The sequence below is a fragment of the Sciurus vulgaris genome, assembly GCF_902686455.1.
Source record: "Sciurus vulgaris genome assembly, chromosome: 6".
Lineage (NCBI taxonomy): Eukaryota > Metazoa > Chordata > Mammalia > Rodentia > Sciuridae > Sciurus > Sciurus vulgaris.
Genome location: NC_136466.1, coordinates 93286731 through 93296756, shown reverse-complemented (window position 1 = coordinate 93296756; position 10026 = coordinate 93286731). Strand labels below are relative to the sequence as shown.

General features: G+C 34.5%; 1 long non-coding RNA gene across 1 annotated transcript; it reads right to left on the bottom strand.

Moving 5' to 3' along the window:
• Positions 1–2857: 2857 nt before the first annotated feature.
• LOC306664903 lies at positions 2858–8005 on the bottom strand. Its single transcript, XR_013764851.1, has 3 exons — positions 7894–8005; positions 3460–3520; positions 2858–3367 (listed from the first exon to the last, which is right to left on the bottom strand). It is a non-coding gene; the product is annotated as an uncharacterized lncRNA (long non-coding RNA).
• Positions 8006–10026: the final 2021 nt, after the last annotated feature.

Here is a 10026-nt window from a genome sequence, read left to right as displayed (position 1 = left end):
CTCAAAAATTGCAATACACAAACTTGCCATACAAAATGCCTTCCAAATGTTTACTGTGGTCTACACAGAAGTGAGTTGAAAACACAAATAGTACTAGATTGAAGTAAAAGGCTAAGTAAAAAAGTAATTGCTGGCCTCAGTCATTTTTGTTAATCAAAAACAAACCATTTTCTGTTCATGTATATGTTTGCACATATGTGTCACTTAAATCTGAGAAGTATGATAAAATGAAGAATATGAATATGGCATTGGGGGAAATTAGTTTCCATTAATAGGGCACTGGTGCAAATATTTTATTTTTTCATCAATTTTTATTGGTGCATTATAATTATACATAATAATGGGGTTCATTGTGACATATTCATACATGTACAATTTTTTTCATTGGTTTGCAGATTTGTATACATGAATTTTATTGGAATTTTATTTTATAAGTTCTAATGGTAAAATAATATCACCTTTTCCCAAAAAAAGTATTGTGAGAAACAATACAATAATAATTTCTCCCATTTTGACAAAATTTTTGACAAAGGTTTTAGTTCCTGCATGTTATTACCAAAAAAAACATCAGTAATAAGAAGTACTGCTACAATTCTGACATTCATGCAGTCTGTAAATGAAAATAGTCCATTCCAAAGAAACTTTCACTTTTCCTGCTTTAATCCTTTCTGGTAAGTAACAAAAAAAGTCAGAGGTAGACCAAGAAGACCTCAGGTCACTGCTGTTTCCTTAGCCTAACTCTGTTACATAAAAGCGTCTCACAAAATGCTTCCTGTCTGATACCAACTGAAAGACCACAGTCCTTCTGTCATGCTAAAAAATGCAATAAGGTTTAAGTTGACCTAATGGACATCATTTAGGTCACAATAAAATTGTTCCTGGAAAACTCACAATTCACACGGTTCTTATTTCTTCAAATTATATCATGTCACTTTAATCGAAGTAATTTTCATCAGAGGAATTATTTTTTTAGTTTAATCAAAAAGTGAAACTCCAATGAACATTTTCCCCAAAAAAGTCATGATTTTTATTCTAAAAAAATCTATTTAATACATAATGTTATATATAATACTGTCCTTGATATTAGTAGATAAGAATTTTAATTAAATATACTATGTTCTCTTATTCTAGCATAGAAATCTCACCAATATGCAAGAGGAAAAAGTATGACGGTGCCCATTTTCTATGGAAATTCAGAGTCGTTTTCCCTCTGTGTGTTCCTACTTAGCATTCCCATGCAAATAGCATATTTTGTAGCTCTGTTTGCAAAGACACAAGGTATTCTCCACACTGTTACAAGCTCTAAAGTTGGTTATAAAAGGCAGAGGGATGATTCTGCAATCTTTGGTTTAAAAAAACACCTTTCTTTTTTTCCTAGCAATGAATTTTTACACTCCTACATTTTTAAAACCATATCTTAACATAGCTTTAAAATTAATATTAACTACTAGAAGGCAAAATAATAAACCTAAAGGGAAAGAACACAGTATTGTGCCACCTTGATTTTTATACCAACTCTTCTACTTATAGTTATATGTCTTTGAACAACTTATACTTCCTTTCTGGGCCTCAGTTTCTTTGTTTATAAAAATAAACCTAATAATGATAACTTTTCTATTGGATTGTTTTAAGGATTAAATGAAATAATAAATGGTTAGCTCTGAAAACAAGTGCCTGGAACATATGAAGCCCTGAATAAATGGTACAGTACTGGATGGATTGAATATTCATTTTAGTTGAGTTAAATTGAAGTTTTCAAATTCTTTTTCATGTTCTACATGCTTTAAAACAGCTGATAGAGGCATATTTTAAGAATATCAAAGACCTTGTTGACACAGTATTGCTAAAAGTATCTCATAATTGTTCTGATAATATCAGACAGCCAAACCCAGAAATATTTAGAAACTATTAATCTATGAATGACAAGCCTGACTAAAACACTTAGAAGCTAGCTTTTGATATACTATTTTTAAAATTCTCCTAGGGAAAACATTGTGAGGTTAAAACAGAACAAGGAAAAGATTGTGACATATTCTTGTGGACCTATAAATAATACTTATAAAGGTAGATTTAATCTCCAAATATTTTCTGAACATTGTGAACTATTCTTCACATGAACTTTTTTCTTGCATTCAAAGTGTATAGTATATCTTCTATTAATAATTCTATTAAAAATTTTTAAATTTTGTGTTAAATACACTAATGAAATTCATTTTTAGGAATACTAAAAATATCTAGAAGAAACTGTCAAATGTGTCTATACTCTGAAAACTGAATTCCTTAAAATATTGTCCAGTGGAGTTTGAGTGAACTAGCAGCAGGAATGACCAGCATGGGCACTTAGGTCATCTCTTTGCCACACTTTCAGTGCTACCTTGGTGGGGACTAGGTCATTTTCCTATATGGGCCAGAGATATGAAATTGTACAAGTGCTGCACTACCATTCTAGGCTAGTTAAACACAAAGTATTCCTCAATCCTGTTTATTATTATTGTTTGCTTCCCAAGGAGATAAAGGACGTAGGGTATTAGGGAAAAAAGATCCTCTTTTAAAAAAACATTGTGATGTTTAAATTTTAATGATGGAAAAAATAAGATAGATGTTTCAGCTTTCTAAAGATGAGCTATATAATTTCTTTATTAACTCACTGGGGTAAACCAGTTAATGAGACACAAAAGATACTGTTAAATATCTGTTAGATTAGAGTCACATCGGCTTTCAAATAATTCACCCTAATTTTATCCAAACTGGCACCCCATAATTGCCAGTGAGATTGATCAGATTGTGACATATTCTGATGGGAACTGAAGAATTTGAGGGTAACAAGTAACAGTGCATGTTTGGGAATTATTGGGGACATACCTATTTCCTAAAATTAAAAGTTTACCTTGTAACATCAGCAAGCTTTTGTTATTTTATAAATGTTTAACGAAATTGATATATTTTTAAAAACAGCCCTTTCTCTGTGCTATCCTTTCACTTTTATTTTCTGGGTAGGAAAAGCTATATTTATTGAATCTTTAGGATTCAAATTCATTTTGGAGGAAAAAAAGAAAGTATTCTTTACCATAGTAGTGAATCATTCCTAGCTGAAGGCGGCCTTTGTTCTCAGTCACGAGTTAGACTGCACTTTCATAGCCCTGTGCTCCTACCAGAGCCTCCTGATATATTCACATAAATGATGGAAGATGCATGAGACGTGAAGGTGACATGTGCAGTCTCCAGGAGGAAGCTGATGCCCTGGTTGCTCGCTAAGGAGCCATCCTGGCGTTAGCTGCATATGCAGCCATCCGGCTGCCCTCCCAGCTGGAAGGAAGGTGTTAAGCAGCAGCTGTCAGCAGAAAGCAACAGGAAAGGGGTGATGTCTCTGCAATTCACAGAAATAAAAATTGTTAATGAAAATCCCCAGCAACCTAGGCCGATAGCTTCATTCTTTCAGAGACTTCTGACTTAACTTACTTGAAACTTCTTTCGCCTTCTGGCTTATCAGTTTCAGGGCAATGTATTACTCAGTCACTGCCTGTGAAGTGAACCAGAACAATTTGAGGTTAATTCACCTCTCCCAGCAATCATAAAAGTTTGTTCGTTCATAGATTCAACAATGAAATTTTTACTGATTAGTCCAAGTCAAAAATCTGCGCTTTCTTCATTTCAAAACGATTTAATTACCTTTTTCTAATGCAGTATATATGCCCCATTTGCCAAGACAAAAGAGCTATTATTCAAAGGAAAAAAATATTGCTGTAGCAAGCACAGTAACTTTTAATGTTTTCACTGCTGATCTGTCAAAATGTGAACATTTCCACCCCCTGAAAAAAATGAAAGTATGGAACTATAGTATAACCTTCACTTTTATAGTAAGAGGTTTCTAGAATATGACAAAGAAAACATAGCAATTCCAGCCAGGTCATAATTTAGTATAAAATAAAACAAGACATTTAAACCCGAGGAAGAAAAAAAATCTGAGAGTGGTAGAACTATCAAACTATGTGTGCAATTTCCTTGTGCTCAAATTGCATTTTCTCCCTTCAGTGTTATACGGAGCAGGGTCTTGCCCTCTAGATTAGAGACTTTTGCATTAGAGGAAACTAGGTTATGTCTTCCACTGTCAGAGACAGAAATTATGAGCTGGAGTGCATTTTAGCCAGTCACTCTGAAAAATGTTAGCCCAAGGGGGTAATAATTAGAACTGTTTTTGTCAGGTGACTGCATTTCAAGCAGTGATGCGTCTGAGAATCTAGCTGAGGGGTTTAATATAAATATAAATATTTTTTTCAGTCAGCATTGTGGCTTGATTTTTTTTTTTTTTTTTTTTTTTTTTTGCTCTGCTTTTTATTTCAAAAGTAAGCACTTTTCAGGAATTATCAGCTAAAGTGTCCTACAGTTTAGCTTGATGGTGACCTGATAATATAATAGCCAGCAGAAAATGATACTCAAGCAGTCTGAGAAGTTAATGCATAAAACTATAAACTAGCTCATTATGAGATCATCATGCATGTATGGACACAAATAACTAGTCTGTTTAGATTGCCCTTAGGATTCTAAGCACAAATACATAACAATTTTACTTCCAAATTATTATTTTACTTATTTAAGTAGTTATTTAATATCATTGTTCGCATAAACATAACTAGAATGTTTAAGAATGTAATTTATGAGTTTTGGGTTGCTTCGAGGTGGTTTAACACCTCTGGGGTTCAGATTCCCAGAGTCAGATGGGTAACCTAAGAGTTCTATTATTCAGTTGTCCAAATCTGAATATATCCCTTTTTGACAAAAATGGATCATTTTAATATTTGTACCCATTACAAGAGCAGTATGGAAAGATGGGGATGGATGGAAATAATCTCATCTCCTTTGGCTTATAAAATTTAATAAAAACTATTATTTTGTTCCTACAATAATACTATCTTTACAAATAAATGAATCACTTTTGATTATGAGCCTCTCAGAACAAAAGACCATGTTTTCTTAGGTTCTTAAGAATCCCACAAGAACTTCCCATCAGAGTATAAGTAATGAATAATTATAAAATTAAACCATTTTACTGAAAATTACCTTTACTTTTTTATACCACATGAAACTACAAGTATAGATGACCTCAAAGTAACCAATTTGGTGGGATTATTTAATTTATATATCACGGATAATTAGAATTTTTAAACACTCTATACTAAAAAGGGATCAATCACAGATATGTTATTGGCATTCATTATAACCAATTATAAGCATTATATCTTATAATATCAGAAACATGATATTCCAAAGAATAGGCTTGTACAGTATGAATGGGTTTCTCCACTGTGGAATACTTCATTTTGCTCTGTCTGCATACCCATATTGTTATCTCCTGGTTGGAACTTCAAATTGCTGAAAGTCTGCTTTAAACTCTCTATCAAGGCTTAAACTCCCTTCTGAAAGGATCTTGCCACCCTCTCCTCTTTCCCAAGAAGTTGTTATGGTTGTAAGAAGATGAGGTTAGGTCATCTTGGTAACAAGAGAAAGGCCTCTGGATTGTGTATAGAGGTTCCTCTGTTCTGGAGCATCCTTGTTCTAATATCAGGTTTTTGGCATTCTACTGATTCTCTTAATGATAGGAAATGCAAGAGTTTGCAGAATCCTGAGATACCCTCATAGACCATGGGCAGCCAGGGGCATTATTTAGCATGTCTAGTGAACTAGACATTTCTTTTAATCATGTTTAATTTATCAATCATGTAGTACCATATTGGTGTTGTACCATGAAAAACACAAGACTTCAAGGAATTAGAAATTTCCCTAACATAGGTCCTATAACAAGTAGCAAGCTTAACCTAATCTTCTCTCCATGAACCTCTCAATTTTAATTGGATTTTTCTACTATCCTTCATTTATTCCAACCCAAAGAGTTTGAATTCCATGAAGTATGAACTTAAGGACACTCTCACCTGACCTCTTGCCATGCATATCTTTTCTGTCTTCCCCTTTCTCAGACTCAACTAATTTCCTTTCCCTTCATCATTAGCTGTCACCATGTGATATCTTCCTCCTTCCTTTTGTTCAATGTACTCTGCTCTTCGTCAGATCTATCGTGGTGAAAGAGTTTCAGGGAAGTCAACCAGATTATCAAGGAGAGAAAGGCAATGGGATATGTGTTGTCTTTCAGCTTCTCCTGTGTTTTCATCTACTCTTTTTGGTATCTCAGGGACAGGAGGCCAGCCAAAGTTGTAGTTCACTTGGTTTTCTGCTAGATTTTTTTCAGTGGAAGGCACTAGCAAGAAACTGAAGAAATGAAGATGCCAATCCCCACCCCACCTGCTAATGGTAGTCTCAGTAGCAACAATAGTGGCTCCAAAGTCTACTTAGTTTACTGGGGTCCAGTCTCAGCAGCCTCAGAAGTTGTACACAAACTCTAGGTAACACCATTTTCTCCTTTGGACCTCCAGATCTAGGTCTTGTAGTTGCTTAATATAGGCACTGCTTCCTGGAAAATCCTACCCAATCAGTGCCCCCAACCCTTTCAATACTTTGAATTAAATTAACTCTTTGTATTAAATTAACTCTTCAAGTGGGTTCTGTTTGATTAAACTTTGATAGATACAGGAAATATATCAATCATATGATCTCAATTATACTTAAAGTGTACCTATTAAAATATTATTTGTTGCTTCTTTTGTAACTGAGATTGGAAAGCATTTAAATTAGGCATCTAGAGTAATATTGATTAACCATCACAACTGCCTAAAGAGAAGTTTATGCCAAGCACAGTGGCCCATGCCTATAATCCCAGTGACTTGGGAGGCTGAAACAGGAGGATCTCAAGTTCAAAGGCTTCCTCAGCAATTAGCAAGGCTCTAAGCAGCTTAGTGAGACCCTGTCTCAAAATAGAAAATAAAAAGGGCTAGAGATGTGGCTCAGTGGTAAAATGCCCCTGGGTTCAATCCCCATTTAAATAAATAAATAAATGTTTTACTTTTATGAGGTAATTATTCTACCAGGGCCTAAATGGTGTCTAGAGCAGAAAACAAGAAATGGGTTATTATGATGCATTTTTTGCCATATAATTCTGCAAATCATGAGTGCCTACACTCTTTATAAATTGTCTTTGGTTTTAGACAAGAATGTCAAGTACATTCCTAGACTCTGGTTGCCTTCTCAACTCTCTCAAGTCCCTCACCATTCTGTACCATATATAGAAAGGAGAAGTAATAGTTTTGTCTTTCTTTACCTACAATATCTAGTACTACTGTGCTGCAGTTCTCTTCCAGATTCCTAAAACTTCAGGACTAAACAAGTGTGGTCCAGATTGCCAGGATTTCATTAATCACCCACAGTAGTAGAGAAATACTGTGGTCCAGAGACTCCAAAGACACAAATGTGTGTGTGCACACACACAAGTGCACACCTTCAAATCACCCATTCATTTTCCTTTTAAGCCAGTGGCCTGTTAGTGGGGAAAACAGGTTTAATTTTTTTAAATCTTTGCATCTGTAGGCTTTTTTTATCCCAATGTCAGAGTGCATGTGGTTAACATTTGGTATTTCTATATACTTGGAACCATAGAATTGTAGAAAATTTTTTAAAAAGCTTTAGAAATACTTTTATTCTACCTCCTCATTTACAGATGATTATCTCAACCATAGCACATCATTCCTGTCATGCTTTCTCTTATCTTTCCAAAAGGTTTATGAACTTATTGAAGGAAGTGTCTGTGATTTTTTTCTTAACATCCTCTGTGACTAACACAGTGCCTAAAAACACAGGAAGCATTTAGCAAATGCTGACGAAAGAAGTAAGTGGATTAGTTAATGCATTAATAGGTTAATAAGTTAATTAATTATTAAGAGATTAAATATCTTGTTTGAGAATACACAGCTATTAGGCTAACAAGGCAAGAAAAAAATCAAATCTCACATATTCTGATTCCAAGTCCAGTTTTCTTTTTACTGACTGTGTCCTGAGTGAACATTTTTAGTGTTTCCTCATAAAACAAGGTTTAGTCCTTTCACCTTTAGAGCAATATAGAGGTGTGGATGAAAGAAGAAGAGATGCCATTCTATTCTGTCAGGGAGAGAAAAAAGGAAAAGGCTCAGTACCTAGATTCAGGGATCAGCTTCTTGATTCAGAAGCAACAGTAAAGCCCCCAAAACCAATTGCAGAATAGAAAAGCCAGACACACACAGTAGGGAAGCACCCCTAAGCACTGCACTTCACAAGCTCAGTTTCCACTGTGGCCACTCTATGCCCATTTTTGGAAGGTATAGCACTTATAAATACCTGAGTGCTCTGAATTTTTCCAAGGTAAAGATCAGTTCAGTGTATGTCTACACTGTCATTATCTTTCAGCAGGAATACTACATCTCACTTATACAAATTGTGAATAAGAACAAACACCATAAGATATGAAACTGCTCTTTCAGACCTAAATACTATAAAAACATTACTAATTTTGATATATAATATTTCAGAAAAATATATTAAAGGGTTTCTCTCTCAACTTGTACCATTTTTAAAGTCTAAAAATGAAAAATGTAAAATTATGAGAACAAACATATGCCTTTAAAAGATAAATACAACTGAAATTCTGTTACCAAAACCAACACCTCGGTTTTTATTTTAAATCCAACCACAAATAACAAACTGACTTATCTAAGACCCAAAGCAACATTGTATACATATATTTAACTCAGAAATTTTGTTAGAAAATTAGCACATCATAATGCTTATGGGAAGAGCCTGATATGCCACCATTTGGTTACATATTTCAGTTTCTCCCGATACGTGATGAAGTAGAAATGTGACATTTGATATTATCACTGACGGTTAATTCTGTGAACATTTTAATATTTTTTAGACATTCCAAGATTTATATTTTTCCCTCTTCAAGTGAAAGTGAGAATTTAAATACCAAGTCTTTCCTTTCTTTTGAAAAAAATAAATGCTATAATACACCTCCCAAGGTTAGTCTGTGTCCTTGTACCTCCAATGAATCCATGGCAAGAGTGTTTTTTATTGCTTGCCATATCTAAAATTGCTTAGTCCCTACTCTCTTAGGCACATCGTTTTTCAAACAAACTTCTAAGTTTCATTGGCACATTATCCTAGAAGCAAAGTGAATGACTACTAACTCGTGATCCAAGGAAAGTGTCATTCTTCACCAGACAAGCAAATCTTATGTTTTAGGTTGAAAAAATAATCTTGTAGCAAGCGATCATTGTTGATACACTATAAACTTTGGATGATTCCTTGACAAACTGTAAAGTAGTTTGTTCTGGAATTCTATCATCCATGAAGTCCCAGCCCTTGTCACTTCAGTTGCAAATGGATCTACTTCCAAATAAATAATCTACATTCACAGCATTGGCTTCTTGGCACCTGTTAATTCTCAAAATATTGCTCTCTATTCTAGAAGAGGAAAACCTTGTTCTGTAGCCCTTCTTCACTCAGGGCAGGCTTTCCCTGGAATTCCATCCCTGACACACACCTCCCTGGAAATCTCAGCTATCCCAACTTTCACTGTCATCTTATGGCCAAACATTTGCAAACCTCCATGTTTACCCCTAGCCTCTCTTCTTTGACCCAAGTATGTATTTTTCCCTGCTAAGTCAGTATCTCCAAATGTTTTTTCTGAAAGGACAACAACCAAATTTACCCAAAAACCTGCTGTTTCTCCTGAGTAAATGTTATCTCATCGCCTAATAGCATCCCTATCCATCTAAACAAGCTAGAAGTGTGAATTGTATTTAAGTCTTCCTTGACCCTCAATCACTATATCAAGTAGCTGCAATCAAATCCACCTGGGAAAAATCTCTTGCATCCCTTTCACCTTTTTTGTTCTATGTGAGTCAAAACTTCATAATTACTTGTTCCAACTGCTCTAGGAGTCTTCCAAAAGTTCCACTACTTCCAACCTGCCCTACATACTTTTTATCAAAATTATTTTTCTACATATTACCTATCATATCTTCTCCTATTCAAAAATCTTTGTTTTTTCACTACATATAAAACAGAAGTGAAACCTGATGTAAAGTCTTTCAGAATCTGATT